The sequence below is a fragment of the Dermacentor silvarum genome, chromosome 5 (genome assembly GCF_013339745.2).
Source record: "Dermacentor silvarum isolate Dsil-2018 chromosome 5, BIME_Dsil_1.4, whole genome shotgun sequence".
Lineage (NCBI taxonomy): Eukaryota > Metazoa > Arthropoda > Arachnida > Ixodida > Ixodidae > Dermacentor > Dermacentor silvarum.
This window is the reverse complement of record NC_051158.1, coordinates 90,894,148-90,900,147: the sequence shown is the minus strand read 5'-3', so window position 1 is coordinate 90,900,147 and position 6,000 is coordinate 90,894,148. Positions and strand designations below refer to the sequence as shown.

Below are 6,000 nucleotides of genomic sequence, written 5' to 3'. Positions count from 1 at the left end.
TAGATGAACTGGCGCAGCACGCTGCAGCAGACTCGCACGTGTAACGTCGGTTGCGTGCCTCTGACTCGACCGCGCCGCGGCGGCAGCATCCGCCATTTGTGCGCAGTGGCGGAGTTGTTACGCGCGAGGTCGGCTTCCGTGCCAGGTCGCGCGTGCTCCTGCAGATAACGCCTATTCCGGCGAGGCGGAAAACAGTGGTAACGCTGCATTGTGTTACTAGTTCCACGCACACGCTCGACAACGTTGCTTGATCAGCCGATGAGGTTCTCAGCGGAAAGATGAGTCACTGCTTGCTCATAGGCGTGTTTCGACGGGGACGGTTGGGTGAGTGAAATTGAGCTGCTGTAAATAGCCACGTCGCAAATAGTCGACGAATTCGAATGGTCGCGACTATAGCCCTTCATGTGACCTGCTGCAGTAGCTCAGCTGATATGCGTGGTGTTACGCTGCTTAGCTTGAGGTTACGGTTACGATACCGGCCGTGGTGGACATATGCAGAGGAGGGCGTAATGCAAAAAAAAAAAAAGAATCAGCTTCGCCCTAAAGGCGAAGCATTGATTGCGATAGCAAATTAGTAGACAAGACAGCTATTTGAAATAAGTATATTAGTTTTATTGGGCGTGTAAACACATTTGACGTTATAGTTCAGCGGAAATCAGCTAGGTGGAGATAAGTAATTAAAGGGAAACTGAGACATCCACCCAAATGTAGCAATTTGCTACAATGGAAACCCAACTGGGTTCCTCGAAAGAAAGCCTCGCAGTTGAAGAAAAATTCGTCCTGGTCCGGGACTCGAACACGGGACCACCGCCTTTCCGGGGCAGCCGCTCTACCATCTGAGCTAACCAGGCGGCTAGCAGATGGCAGGGCGAAGTCGAATTTGTCGACAACTCGAAGCAAAGGCAAGTGTATGACGTAATAGTTCAGCCTAAATCCGCTAGGTGGAGATAAGTAATTAAAGGGAAACTGAGACATCCACCCAAATGTAGCAATTTGCTACAATGGAAACCCAACTGGGTTCCTCGCAGTTGAATTACTTATCTCCACCTAGCGGATTTCCGCTGAACTATTACGTCATACACTTGCCTTTGCTTCGAGGTGTCGACAAATTCGACTTCGCCCTGCCGTCTGCTAGCCGCCTGGTTAGCTCAGATGGTAGAGCGGCTGCCCCGGAAAGGCGGTGGTCCCGGGTTCGAGTCCCGGACCAGGACAAATTTTTCTTCAACTGCGAGGCTTTCTTTCAAGGAACCCAGTTGGGTTTCCATTGTAGCAAATTGCTACATTTGGGTGGATGTCTCAGTTTCCCCTTAAACACATTTGGCTTACTAACTAAATTAACAAGCAAGCTGTCACGCGTGCCCAGTTAAACATGAACGCATCTCGCTCGATGACCGCGGAAACTCGCTGTCAAAACGCTGCAGTGAGGAAGCGCGGCAGCAGCAGCGAGCGAATTGACCTTCGTGCTGTCTCTCGCTTCTGCGCGAAGTAAACGTGGAAAGCATAGAGAAATATATACATGGATAAGAGATGACACTTTCATAGGCCCCTGCGGCCCATTTTGGTTCGCAGCGCACCTAGCGGGTGTGTGGAATGTACAGAGACTCAGAGATTGGGACCGCAGAAAAACTAATCTCAAAGGCAATCTTCTGGTGATGGGAAAAATTACACGGACTCCAAGATCGCTTCCGTGCGAGTGCTCGTCTCGGAGGCTACATTTAGATTTTTTTAACGCGTTGCTTACATGCATTGAGTAGCTTCGTGTAAGCTGTACCTCCGCAGCAGCAAGCACACGATGCCACTGTGTGTCTATGCAGACATTTTAAATAAACATGACAAAAGTTGGAGGAGACGAAACATTTTATTTTCAAGTCATATTCTCAGTAAGCGCATGCAGACTTTTTTTTCGCAACGTTCGATGAACGCAAGCTCAAAAAGATGGGTGCACGGCAAAGTGCAAGACATGCCAATACAGGTGCCATATGTTGAGAATAAATTTCATAAAAGGAGTAAACAGGCGATATTATGAAAACCCCCACAGAACAGTAAAACTGCAGAAGACAGCAGTAGCATTAAAGAGGAAAACAACGCTCGTCCTTTGAAGCCTAACCTTTCTTCTTAAATGGTAGTTTCGGGCTACATAGCGAACAAAGAATGAAGGCTGCTCTTTGCAGTTGTCAGCCAACCACGCTCTCTCCATGTCCTGCCGTTGTTACTGCACCCGCAACACAGCAGTCATTCCCGTAGTAATGGACTACGGATGGCATGACCTGAAAAAAAAAAGTATTGGTTATGTCTTCTCTCCCGCCTTCACACAAATTTTCAACTACGCACTTCACATCGCCCTTTCGCGAAAAGCGTCACGTGCAATTGCCGCAGCTAAAGAAAAGCAACCTTCGGTGCCATACATGCGCTACTGAGGCAGGAGTGTTTATTCAGAATACGTCGTAGCCACAGCTTACAAACATTCTTCTCAATTCGGAAGTTCTCTCTAATTGCGCTCGTAACAAAGGCTTCAAGCAATCTGCGCACGCCACGAATAAAGATCCTAAGCATAACTGAAATCTTTCACACAATTGCAGACACATGCATTGAATTCAGGCTACGTATACCGGTGTGTGTCGACTCACGTTCTCGCGCCAAGAAACGACTTTCTCGCAAACGTGCTGCGCAGCATTACAAATTGCTGTTTCTTATATAATGTGAAGCAATCCACGAACATCATGCGCGAAGTGAAGAACACAAAAAAGCTCTCTGTGCCGAACATCACAATGCAACAAATGTCAACTTACCGCTGAAGTTACAAATACATAAGCAATTTGCAAAGTAATGAAGGAAAAAAAAAGAACGTAATGAAGGCCTTCTTACCAAGCAAGCAGCCAAGCAGACAGACGTCTGGCAGAGTTGAATTTCTTTCTCTATGGACGAACCCAGCAAAGACCACGCAGACGTCATCGCACATCTTTTGTAGCGTTGCCTTGCCTCATCACACCATGGCCGATATTTTGTAGCGGTGCGTTATGCTTTATTCTAGTCTTATCATCCACCGCTCAAGGCCGGCTGATCCCGTTGATAGCGTCTACGTCTAAAGCCACATAGACAAGTAGACGTATAGTGCACTAAAAAAGTTACTACAGTAGATAACTAGTACGCGCGTTCCCTTGGAGACAGGGAGCGTTGTATTGCCCTCTAGCGGGCGGCATGAAGCTGCGTAGCTCGGCCGCTTTTAGGCTGGAGTGGCCACTCTTGTAATCCGTATGTTACTCTATGTGGAAAGCACAGCGCATACGAAGCTACCGGCACTCGGCGAACATTGTCGGCATCGCAGATGGCTTGAAAGATAAGGCCCGCGCGGGCGCGCACTTTGTGCCAATCGCAGATCGCTTGCGAGATGCGAATGCACTAAAAAGTTCCTACATTACATAACTAGTACGCGCGTTCCCTTGGAGACGGGAGCGTTGTATTGCCCTCTAGCGGGCGGCATGAAGCTGCGTAGCTCGGCCGCTTTTAGGCTGGAGTGGCCACTCTTGTAATCAGTATGTTACTCTATGTGGAAAGCACAGCGCAGACGAAGCTACCGGCACTCGGCGAACATTGTCGGCATCGCAGATTGCATCCCCCTTCTCCCGTCGCTTCCCCCCCCCCCCCCATCCTGGCGCACGAAAGAAAACGGCGCGCTTCCACGGTGCGCCCCATCTTCCTCCATCGCGCGCGCGAGATTGCGCCGCGGTCATCGGCTGACCCTCGCAAGCTTTCGCTCGCACATACAGCGTACGGTGCGCGGCGATCATGCTTTGGTGTTCGGACTTTATACGGAACATCACAGCGACGGCAGAAATGCGCTTGGAGTGTCCATAAAATATATCACAATAAAACACTCGTGTACCTTGGGTTGGGCGCACGATACAAAAAAAAAAGGTGGCCAAGGTAATCCTGGACCTCTCCAATTGCGAAGTCTATCGTAACCAAATGGGCAGTTCCGGGACCCCAAGGGCAATTTTTTTAACTTCTTATTAGGAACGATAGAAGAAAATTTGGAGCTGTGGTCAGCGTTCACAGCTAGTACCGTTGTTCATACCGCATGGGAATGACGGGCACACCATAAATAACCGTTAAATATTTTTTTGTAGTCCATTTTATTGCTCACGCATTCTGTTGTGTGTGTTCTCTTGTAAGTGGTTGGTTTTCAGTGTTTGCAACATTAGAAAGTAGCCCTTCGATGTACAATACCAAAATCGGGCAATAAAATGGTTTGATTTTTAATGTAAAACATATATGGTCTAATCCAACGCATCGCAGATTTCCATGTACGCAATTGAACTGAAGAACAATAAAAAATATAGGTACTATGGCGCTCAGTATGAGCTACACCGCGGGAGCGCGTGGCCAAGCGCAATGTAAGGTTGTACAGTGGCGCCGATCAGGACGTGTTTTCGAGTTATCAGGGGAGGGTTTGGCTGTTCCTGCTAAAGCCCCTTGATGTTAGAAAGTAGCGACACGCTTTGATCTACGCCGCAACACCCTCGCCGGCGCGGTCAACCTCCTCTTTTTCTCCCCCTCTTTCGCGGAGGCAGCGCATCCGCCACGCTGAATGGCTGCGGTGCTCGAGACTACCCCGTCAGGTGACCCTGACGTCACGAAAACGGCGCGAAACTTGCTTTCGCGCGCCTTTAGTTTCTCCCGCTCGCCATGAGCAGTCCAAGTGGTGGTCGCCCTGCCGCTCCGAACGTGTGTTTCCCAAGTTTTTCCATCCTTTCGTAGGAATGTGAGATTCGTTCTCCGTGAAAATGCCTTGCTGCTGCGCGTTTCAATGCAGCAGCAGGCCAGAGAAAGGGCAAGCCTTATTTTATATCCCCCGAGGTGAACGGAATGTCGTGCGTCGAAAGCAGTGGCTCCATAACATCGGGAGAAGGGATTTCGCCCCTTCTAAGCACGCCGTTCTTTGCGAGGTGAATGTTGCGGCTTTCCTCATATTTGTGGATGAAGTTGCATGGAGATTTTAATGCTCTTCGCATAGCCGGACTCTTCGTTCAGTTTAATGCAGAGCACCAATAACTGTGCATATAGTTTTTTTTTTTTTTTAAAGTGAGTCGGCTGAAATTTTCGTTGACTCTTCGAGCCGTGACAAAGACTTTTGTGTTTTCGCGCGTGCGTTAGTTTTCAAATGTATGTAATTTGTGAGTTAATGCCTGTAACTCATATTTTGTAGTTGTGTGCGTGTGTGTGTGCGTGTTTGTGTATGTGCGTGCTTGTGGGCGTGTATGTGTGTGCATGTATGTGTGTGCGCGTGTGTGTTTGTGCGTGTGATCCTTGCGCCTGATACTTCTGAAGCCAAGATTTTACTCTTATTGCGTGCTTATTGTATCTTTGCAAAGTTTCAATACTGCGAGCATTTTTTTCTTTATGTACTTTATGTTGCGAAGGCATGAACCGCAATATATAGGTAGATAAGTGGTATTATGTATTATTAGCGCATGCTCATTAAGTACAAGCCACGCGCTTCTGATAATCTCCCTCAATTCTGATAAACTTGACATCTTGAAGTCTGTAAGTTAATTATCAAGTGCCAGTCTTAGCAGTTTCCGTGTAAGCAAACAGCCTTTTTTTTGAGAGAGAGACTTAGGTTACTCCCAGAGGTGATGGAATGTAATTTCTCGTCGTTTCATAGTGACGGAATACAGGCGCGTGTGTAAAGTTCTATGTTGGCTGTTTCGCAAACACAGCACGTATTTCGCACAGTGGCATTGGTACAAAGGCTGGCCCACTCATTTTCGCGAATTTACTTTAAGTAAACTATCACATTTCTTCTTGGTTACCTTCTCTGAGCCTTTTAAGAGCAAAGATTGTGAACCAAATTTTCGTTTATACTCTACGCTGCTTATATTGTATGCACCCAATACACCTCCGCGTTACGGACAACCCTAGTGGCGACGTAGAGGTAAACAGCTCAGCCACTGCTTGGTACTCATTTTTTCGGAGCGCTTCCGCTTGTATTTATCGAAG

General features: G+C 47.9%; 1 non-coding gene across 1 annotated transcript; it reads left to right on the top strand.

The window, feature by feature from the left end:
- Window positions 1-1,137: 1,137 nt before the first annotated feature.
- On the top strand, window positions 1,138-1,212 carry Trnas-gga (transfer RNA serine (anticodon GGA)). Its single transcript has one exon. It is a non-coding gene; the product is annotated as a tRNA-Ser (tRNA).
- Window positions 1,213-6,000: the final 4,788 nt, after the last annotated feature.